Raw genomic sequence first — 10,728 nt, forward strand, 5'->3', positions numbered from 1 at the left:
GTAACCAGCTGCCACTAAGATCCAGCTTAAATGTCTTTTATAAGAATATAACTCAGCTCCAGTGGAACCTTACACATGGGATCTCAATTTGGCAAGGCTACATATACAGAATAAATTAGGGGATAGGGAAGCTGGCACAGGTAGCATAAACAGCTGAAGGAATCAAGAAAAGCTTCTTGAAGGAGGCATCATTTAAAATGAGCTTTGAAAGGAATTGCAGTATCCAAGAAGTAGAGACAAGAGAGACAGCACCCCAGATATGGTGGACAATTTACACAAAGGTAAGGAGATGGGATTTGGAATGTCATACAGGAAAGAGCAAATAGCCCAACATTTCTAAATTGTAGAGTGAGGAAGGGGAGGAATAATGGATAATCAGCCTGCGGTAACAGACTAGAGACAGATTGTGACAAGCTTTAAATGCCAAATAGAGGAATTCATACTTTTAACCTAGAAAAGAAAACCTTTATCTTCTATGTTAGAATCAATACTGTATATTGGTTCCAAGGCAGAAGAGTGATAAGTATTAATCAATGGGTGTTAAGTAACTTGCCCAAGGTTGCACAGAGTGAAAGCATTTGAGGTCACATTTGAACCTATAACCTTCTACCTCTAATTCTGGATCTCAATCCTCTAAGTCATCTATTTGCTCCCCAAAAGGAAGTGTTAAGCTTTGTTTTGGTCATTCATTCCTTCTCAGAACAATGTTTTTAAATAATTGAAGGATTTTGTTTGAAAATAAAGATAGATGAATAGGAAGGAAGGAAGGAAGGAAGGAAGGAAGGAAGGAAGGAAGGAAGGAAGGAAGGAAGGAAGGAAGGAAGGAAGAAACAGGAAGGAAGGAAGGAAGGAAGGAAGCAATATGATACCCAAGAAGTTTCACAAGAAAGAGTGACCTAATCAGGCCGGTGCTTTAAAGAATGCTACTTTGTCATCTAGAGTTATGATTACTTGCCAAATATTGCAAAGGAACTGTTGAAGTTCATGTTGGAACAGAAGGCTACTGAGGTTCTCTCCAAATCTATTATTCTGTGAATTTTTGCTCTAATGTAGCATCTCTACTTCATCCTCTGTGTCCTCCCACACACACACACACAAAAAAAGATTATGGCCCAACAACTTGTATGCCAACTTTTCTCCATAGTGATCTAGCCTCCTGTGCTTCTATACAGCTTTTCTAAACTTCAACATCAACTTTTCCATTCGAATTTTTTTCCATTCATCTGTTCTGTACAGCTTGGACTTCACCCCTTGGTATTCTACTCAGATAAACTTGCCCTTGATTTCCGCTCCCCCAGTTACTTTCATTGATGTTTTCATCTGATCATGCTATTTGCCAGACACCTGTAAAGCACCAGCCAGGATGTCAAGTCCTGGCCCCAGGTCTTTGCCTTTTGCTTTGATTTGTATAATCACAGCCACCAGGTCAGTGAACTCATGCTGTCTGTTTGGCAGTGATGGCAAACCTAGCCCAATGATAGTCTGATAATCCAGTCTTAATCATGAAAAAGCTTTCAAAGATCTTAAGCTTCCATTATTGTAAAAGCCCATATATTTAACCTATAGTGACCCTGGTGAGACTATATGTCAATGAATAATGGAATATCACACTTTCAGAAGACTCCATACTTCAGGGAGCCTGAAAATAAATAGTAGAAGGAAGAAGGCTACCCCCTTCCATATTACCAATGACTATTTGCCCTGGAGAATTGGTGTAAAAGGCATCTTCAGAGATAGGAATGACTGAAAAACATTGTAGGTCAAATCCATAGGGATAATGGAAGGCAACAGAAAGATAGATAATTCAAGTGCTCTGATGATAACCACTGGTGCACTGGAGATATCAAAAGAATTTAAGGAAAGTCTTCAGTATGTTTGGAGCAGCTAGGTAGCAAATGGATAGAGCACTGGGACTGAAGTCAAGATGGTACATTTTCCTAAATTGAAATCTAGCCTTAAACCCTTACTGGCTATATTACCCTAAGCAAGTCACTTAATCCTGTTTGCCTCAGTTTCCTCATTCATAAAATTAACTGAAGAAAGAAATGGCAAACCACTTCAGTATCTTTGCCAAGAAAATCTCAAAGGGGGACTTGAAGACTTGGATATGCAAATGGGAATTCTCTCTGAGTTTACACTTGTAAAAGGGAATCTTTTATTCCCTTTGTCTATTTTTAGTTAACATTAACTTAAGTACCCCTACTTAGTTTGTGGAGACAGGATTAATTCTCCTTTGTCTACTTTTGAATTGAATCAACAAAAGATTGAACACCCTACTTAGTACTAGATGAGAAGCTAGAAAGGTACTTAGAGAACTCACAAGTCATTTACCTAGAGAGTTTCACCCTTTTAACTCAGTCCCAAACTTGTGAATCCTATGATCAGAGTTTGTACCCTCAGAAATTCAATCAGCCAGGAATCTGAACCCCTTTGATGAGTATTTACCCCTCCAAAAGGTGATAACTGGTTCTCACAAACACTACCCCCTGGGCTAGTGCTAGACAATTTGGAAATTGTGATTGGCCCCTGTGAAGAGTGGTAAGGACAAGAAATCACCATAAAAAGCCATGAATCCTGCAACGTGAGTCAGTCTTGGCTGGAGAGAGTCTTTGATGAAGCTTAACTGGAGACTGCAGCTTGGAGCCTGGCTTCAACTTGGGCTCTGACTCCTGGACTACTTCCTGTGGTGAGTGAAAGGCTGACTCCTTTCCTAGTTTCTAGAGAGACTAGCTTCCATCTTGGAGGAGACCAAGTGATTACTCACTACAGGCCTTCTAGGTTGAGAGCTAATTAATCTCTACCTGGATTAAGACAATATAGATAACTTTTCTATCCCCCTCACATTTCTCTACTTTATTGTTTCCTTTCTATTTTGTAAATAAATTTCCGACTCAAGATATAATAAATATTGGCAACCACATAATTTCATAAAATTATTGTCCAACCATTAATTTTCACCCTTACAGATATGACTAAATGAGTCAAAAAACAAAACTTCAATGTGTTATGTGGATCGTCTATAGAAAAACATGGGTAAAAAATCAGAGTGAGAAGGTCTTGAGGCTTTTGGTCTGAATTCATGGAAGGTGTATCCACATGAATGAGATCATGTATCCATTCAAGTCAACAAGTTAATATTTATATAACACTTTGTAGACTTCTCATTTGATCCTTCCAACAACACTATGAGGTACTTAGTATGGAGGCAATAGAAAGAGAATTGGATTTAGAATCAAAATATCTAGGCTCAGAGCCCAGCTCTGCTTTCTGCCTGTATAACACTGAATAAGTAACTTAGCCTTACTAGATCTCCAGGAGGTTGGACTAGATTAGTTTTCAGGTCCCTCCAGTAATAAATTTATGAGTATTCAAACCACAAGATTTAGGACTAGAGTGAACTGTTTAGATTACTTAGCTGTGTGCTTTGAAGATGAGGAAACTGAGTCCTGGAGAGGTGAATTAAGTTGTCTAAGATTGTACAGACAGTTCATGGAAAAGCTGGGATTAGAACCTGGGTTCTGAGATTAAGACCAATACTCTTTTTGATGTATGATGCTTCCTCTCTTAGAAATAAGTTATTCCACAAACATTTCCATTCCATAACAGGCAAAAATACCATCTGGCTGACCAAGTAGATAACTGCAGGAAAGAGGGAGCCTAATGAGCTGTGAATTCCTACCTTTACCATAAAAGACAAAGATATGAGGAAATATGTGAGGGCAAGATACCTCCTTCACTGTGACTCAGCTCCCAGTTGCTGGCATTGTACCAAAACGATATTAAGCAATTTCTTGCATGCTCCTTAAATAATACCTGTGTCAATCTAAGAACAAAAAATATATATCTTTGGAGGTCTGTGGGGGGGGTTTGTGGGGGGTATGCCATTATGATGCCCTTGAACTATGGCTAGGCAATCATCTGGCCTTCTAAGTAGTAAATATGAGGCAGACAAGGTGGTGCAGTAGATAGAGTGCCAGAGTTAGAGTCAAGAAGCCCCAAGGTCAAATTCAGACTCAGATATTTTCTAGTTCTATGCCCCTGGAAAAGTCATTTAATCTTCTTGTACCTCAGTTTCTCCATCTATAAAATAGGAATCATAAGAGCACCTACTTGCCAGAGTGATTGCAAGGATCAAAGACTTTTGAGACAGCCTGTGTCATGCTTTAAGATTTCCAAAGCACTTTACATATATTATCTCGATTTGATCTTTTCCTAGGGTCACATAGCTAGTCCATCTCAAAGCTTTAATAACTTAAAACTGCACTAAGTCTTTTGGGAGCCAGTAAGGTGGTTCAATGAATAGAGAGTTAGACTTAGAGATTAGAGGTCCTGGATTCAAATCTGGCCTCAGGCTCTTCTTAGCTGTATGACCCTGGGCCAGTCACTTAACTCCAATTGTCTAGTCCTAACTGCTCTTTTCCCTTGGAATTGATACTTAATGTTGATTCTAAGACAGAAGGCAAGGGTTTTTTTAAAGACTTTTGGGACACCCTGTATAAATACTAGTTATTATTATCATAATCATCATCATTATGTAGAGGACATGAAGTTGGACTCTTCTCCTTGTACATGGATACTCCTAGGATATATTGCAATAAGGGAGCTGCTTTCATATGAGGAAGTCATCCATCAACAAATCCATCTAGAGAAGACATAGATGGGGGGCAAAGTCAAGATGACCACTTAGAAGCAGCAAAAACTGAGTCCTCAGTGAAAACCCTTCTATAACCAATCAAAAACGGTGTTTTGAGGGGACAAAAAACCAAATCTAACAATAGGACAGAGCCAAGGGAACCTCCAGCTTGATTAAACAGCTTGAAAAGTAAGTCAAAGAAAGTGAAAGATAACCTACAAATAAAAACAGAAAAAGGATGACCAAAAAGCCAAGGATGAAATTCAGTCTTTAAAAACTAGAATCCTACAACTAGAAGCAAATGACTTCACAAGGCAGCAAGAGTCTATAAAACAAAATCAAAAGAATGATAAAATTGAGGAAAATATGAAACACCTCACTGATAAAACTACAGACCTGGAAAATATATCCAGAAAAGACAATTTAAGAATTATTGGACTACTGGAAAAATCATATCAAAAGAAAAATCCTGGACATCTTTCTACAGGAAATTATCCAAGAAAATTGCCCTGACATTCTTGAACAAGAGGGAAAAGTGGAGATTGAAAGAATTCACAAACACCTCCTGCATTTAATCCACAATTGACAACACCCAGGAATGTCATAGCCAAATTCAAGAACTACCAAGCTTCTAAGAAGAAACAATTCAGATATCATGGAGCCACAGTTAGGATACCACAGGACTAGGCTGCATCTACACTGAATGACCAGAAGGCATGGAATGTAATATTCCAGAAATCAAGGGAACTGGGTCTACAACCAAGAATCAACTACCCAGCGAAATTGACTATATTCTTGCAGGGGAAAATATGGTCATTTAATAAAGAAAAGACCTGACTTAAACAGAAAATTTGATGCCCAAACACAGAACTCAAGAGAATCACCAAAAGGTAATGAATAAAGGAGAAAAAAACAAAATGACTTTTTTAAAGGATCCAATAAGTTCAAATGATTTGTATTCCTATAAGAAAAGATGATGTTGGTAACTCTTTAAAATTGTTATTATCATTAGGATAACTTGAAGAAGTATATTTAGAGGGTACAATGATAAACTATATAGGATGATATGTGAATATATATATATATATATATAAATATAACTAGGGGTAAAAAAAGAAGATAATACTAAGAGAAATGGGAAAAGAGATAAAATAGGGTAAATTTATATTTCCTAAAGATGCACATGGGGGAGGGGAGGAGAAGACCAATACAATGGAAGGGTGAAAGAGATTGGATGAAGTCTCCAAGAAAATTTTAATCCTTACAGTTGGAAGGAAAACCTCCAACTCCAAATTCAATCATCATTAACATCAACATGATCAACATGAAAATCACCAACATCATCATCAACAACATTGTCAACAACAACATCTTCATAATCATCAACATCCTCTTCATCTTCATTAACATCATCAAAATCATCAACAGCAACTTCATCAGCATCAGCATCAGCATCAACACCAGCAACATCCACAACATCAATATAATCAACAACATCATCATCAACAACCATCATCAACATTATCAATAACATTATCATCATCATTAACATCATCATCAACATCAACATCTGACTATCCATTTTCTCCTGGCCCAGGAAAAATTTTTTTCTGGGTGGCCTAACCTAATAGTATACTATGAAGAGTACTGAACGAGAGCCAAAAGACCTAAACACTAGGCTTGAGTGCCACTCTGTGTCCTTTGGGGGTAAAAAGAAAGCCTTCTTTTTTCCTGGACTCAATTTTCTCATTTATGTATGAGTGAAGCTTACCTGGACTCTGCATTGAGTTAATCAATTAAATCAAACAATAAACCAGATGTAAACAAGTGGGGTCGGGGGGAGAAGACATAGGTAGAAAATTAGCACCTTGACTGTTCCTGGAAGAAATGGCAGTCCAGACAAGATGAAAATACCTCGCCAGCATGGTTGAAGGGCACTGCATCTGATAGAACTTTGGAGGAGATTAGTAAACTACCAGAGCATCAAAATAAAGTGGTGGAAGAGCAAGAGAGCTTGGAGGCATAGGGCACAGGAGGGGAGAGGGGGGGGGGGAAGATGGGGGGGAGGGAGACAGAGGGTGGGGGGGAGAGAGAGAGAGAGAGAGAGAGAGAGAGAGAGAGAGAGAGAGAGAGAGAGAGAGAGAGAGAGAGAGAGAGAGAGAGAGAGAGAGAGAGAGAGAGAGAGAGGGAGGGAGGGAGAGAGAGAGAGAGAGAGAGAGAGGAAGAGGGAGAGAGAGAGAGAGAGAGCAGGCAACCATGAAACTAAGAAATGGAAAGGAAAGAAAGGATCAGAACAAAAGATTAATGAGATCTTGACTTATGAAACCTTTTCTATATTTGATAAATTCTGCTTCTAAGTTTTTTTGGAGAGTATACTACCCTCCTCCCATCTTAAGAGAGTGAACTGAGTCAGATACTAAAGTTTCCAAGGTGAAAGATACAAAATTGGGCCTCATAATGAGCCCAGGACTCTGGGGTATGAGCCTTAGGTTGACCAGAGGACAAGTGAGACAGAGATCAATTGAAAGGTACCTCCAAATTTTACTCCAGCCCTTGTTTCAGGAAAAATACATATAGCCTAGTTTGGGGAATAAGACATTCACAAATATACATACTATTATCAAATTGGCTAATGGTTTATCAATAATTCTTTCTCCAAAAAAAAGTAGTTTCTCACTTTTAATTCAATGGATTATTTTGCTTTCAATATTATTAATATTTTCTTAGATTTCCATATTTTCCATTTTGATGTTTAAATGGATTTTTTTATTTTTTGGTTGTCTATTTTTTTAGTTGTATGTCCTGTTTATTTATCTATTCTCTCTCTCTTTGTTAGTGAGCATGTTTAGAGAAATAAACTTTCCCCTAATGTCTACTTTGGCTGCATCCCACAAATTTCAGTTATATTGTCTCATTGTTGCCATTATCTTTAAAGAAATTATTGTTTCTGTGATTTGTTCTTTGGCCTATTCATTCTCTAGGATTATTATTTAGGCTCCAATTAATTCTTTTTCTAATCCTTCTTCAGAAGTTGTATTGAGTAAAAAGGATGTAAACAGGCAGTTTTCTAAGGAAGAAATACAAGTCATATGAAAAAAATTCTTTAAATCACTAAAAATTAGAAAAATATTAATTAAAGCAACTCTGAGATTCTACCTCGTTTTATCAGAATGGCAAAACTGACCCAAAAAATGAAAAGGACAAATATTGGAGGGGGCTACAGGAAAACAGGCACATTGATGTGCTGTTGTAGAGCTGTGACTTAATCCAGCAATTTTGGAAGCAATTTTGAACTATGCCTTGAAAGTTATTAAGCTATACATACCCTTTGATCCAGCAATACCACTATTAGGCCTACATGGTAAAGAATTCAAAGAAAGAATATAAGAACCCATATGTACAAAAATATTATTAGCAACTTTTTTGTGGTAGCAAAAACCTAGAAATTATTGAGATGTCTACCAGTTGGGGAATGGCTGAACAAATTATGGTATATGTATAAAATGAAATACTATTGTGTTTCCACAGAAGGAATCGATAGAATCTGAGTACAGATTGAAACATACTATTTTTCACTTTATTTCCTTTGTGAGTTTTTTCTAATAAAAGCAATATGTGTCTTTTTTTTACAGTATAACAGACATGCACATGTATAAACTATATCATATTGCCTGCCATCTCAGGAAGGGGGAAGACGAGGAAGTGAGAGTGAGAACATGGATCAAAAATGTTATAAAATACTATCAAAATTCTATCTACAAGTAATCTGGTAGAAAGGTATAATTTTTAAAAGAAATATTATTTTATTACAAGAAATGGTAGAAGGAATGATTTCAGAGCAATCCAAGAAGATTTATATGAACTGAAGGAAAGTGACATGAGCAAAACCAGGAGATCAATTTTTACAATAACATCATAGAAACAAATAATTTTGAAAGACTTGAGAAATACAATGATCAACCACAATTCCAGAGTCCAGTGGATGATGAAATATGGTACCCTCTGCCACGACAGAAAGTGGTGAGCTTAGGATGCAGAATGAGACAGATTTTTTGTGTATTGCCAATGTGGCAATTTGTTTTGCTTAATTAGTCATATTGGTTACAAGGGTTTTGTGGGGGATTTTTTGGTATGTGGAGAGTAGAAAGAGGAAAAACGGATTTTTGTTTATAGAAAAAAATGAAATTTAAATACATATGCATATGAGTGTGCACAAATGTAGACATGCATACACAAAATATGTAAAATACAAAGTTAAATAAAAATGTCCAGGAGATGTGTTCATGATACAATAAGAGATCAAAGGGAAATACACTTTTCTGCCAACAGAACTTCAGAGAAGAAGGCTACAGAATCATAGATTTAGAACTGAAAGAGGTCTATGGGCTATCCAGTCCCAAAACCCTATGCTACTATTGCTAGACTTAATACCTTTCCCAATAAAACAGTATCATTTTTCTATTATAGATTAGTTTGTGATGATAAAGGCATTGGGAGACTAGCCTAGCTATAGGATTGTTATCTACTTTTTTGTTCATGAAAAAAAAAAGACCTTAAGGGTTTAATGGCCTGCAAACTCAATTTAAGTCAACTACAATATGGCACCCAAAATTGTCAAAGCCTTCCTATGCTGTATTAAGAGGGACAAAACTTCCAGTAAAATTAGGAAGTATTATGATAATCTAACTGTAATTCTGCCCTGGCCAGAGCATATCTGTAGTATTATGCTCATTTCTAATCATCACATTTTAGGAAGGAAGTTGATAAGTGGGAGAATGTCCAGAGAAGGGTAACCAACATCATGAAGGACTTTAAGCCTGTACCATATTAAGGCTCATTGAAGTAATTGGGGGTGTTTAGACTGGAGAAGAGAAAGCTGGGAGTGGGGAGACATGACAACTGTCTTCAAATATTTAATGGCAGCCATGTATGATTAGATTTGTTCTATTTTTCCCAAGAGGACAGAGCCAGAAGCAATGGGTGGAAGTTGCAGAGAGATAAACTAAGGATTCTTATAAGGAGGGAAAATCCAAGCGATTACTGCTCTCCAGAAATAGAATGGATTGCCTCAAGAAGATGTGGGTTCCCCTCATCAAAAATCCTAAAGCAAAAACTGGGATAAATTTTCCCAGGGTTGTCATGAGATAAAATATTTGTACTTTGCAAATATTAAATCTCTATATAAATACCAAGTATTATTAATATTATATTGTGTTAATATTAATATATAATAATATAATTTTCATTAGCGTTATATTATAGAGAGGATTTTTAAAATATAGATTGGACTTTTGTTTTTTGTTTAGTCATTTCAGTCATGTCTCATTTCGTGACCTCATTTGGGATTTTCTTGGCAAAAATACTGGACTGATTTACTATTCCTTTCTTCTGTTCATTTTACAGATGAGGAAACTGAGACAAACAGGATTGGGTGACTTGTCCAAGGTCACACAGCCAGTAAAAGTCTAAACCAGATTTTAATTTAGGAAGATGGGTCTTCTTGACTTCAGTCCCAATACTACTATGTCACCTAAACATGACTCAGTGGCTATTAAAGTACTTTCTAACTCTGAAATTGTGATTCTGTGTATGCTTTGATTCCCCCAAAAGACTATAAATTCTTCAAAGGTAGAAGTATGTATAGTATGCTCCCTTCAGATTCCCCAAATTACCTAGTACAATATTATTAAATTCCATCCTATTCAGAAAATTTGTATTAAATGCCTACTATGCTAAGATACAAAGATAAAAGATAGGTCATCCCAAACTGTATATTGCATTAGGATATTCTAACATGGGGCTGAGTATAAAGAAACCAAGAAAGAAAATCCAATAAAGTACCCTAAGAAAATGTGAGGAAGGAGAGAACTCTGTCAGGTAGAGATAACCCTTCCAGTGTCTGAGCCTGAGAAAGAGGGAAAGATTTTGACAAGTAGAGATGAAGAGGGAGTGCATTCCCAGGGCCACTGCCTATGCAAATGCCCAGAGGTGAAGGGAGATTGCATGTCAAATTCAGGGACGGCTAGTATTCCAATTTGGCTGGAACACAGAGTGCACAGAGAAGAGTAATAGGAAACAAAGCTGAAAATGTGAGT

At 37.0% G+C, this 10,728-nt stretch overlaps 1 long non-coding RNA gene across 1 annotated transcript in view; it reads left to right on the plus strand.

The window, feature by feature from the left end:
- The window catches only part of LOC103094443 (uncharacterized), a 31,240-nt gene extending 21,038 nt beyond the window's left edge, over positions 1-10,202 (plus strand). Inside the window, exons 2-3 of the long non-coding RNA XR_001626981.2 lie at positions 8,266-8,410; positions 10,037-10,202. This is a non-coding gene — a long non-coding RNA (uncharacterized LOC103094443). The remainder of the gene's footprint in view (positions 1-8,265; positions 8,411-10,036) is intronic.
- The last annotated feature ends 526 nt before the right edge of the window (positions 10,203-10,728 follow it).

The sequence above is a fragment of the Monodelphis domestica genome, chromosome 1, assembly GCF_027887165.1.
Source record: "Monodelphis domestica isolate mMonDom1 chromosome 1, mMonDom1.pri, whole genome shotgun sequence".
NCBI lineage: Eukaryota > Metazoa > Chordata > Mammalia > Didelphimorphia > Didelphidae > Monodelphis > Monodelphis domestica.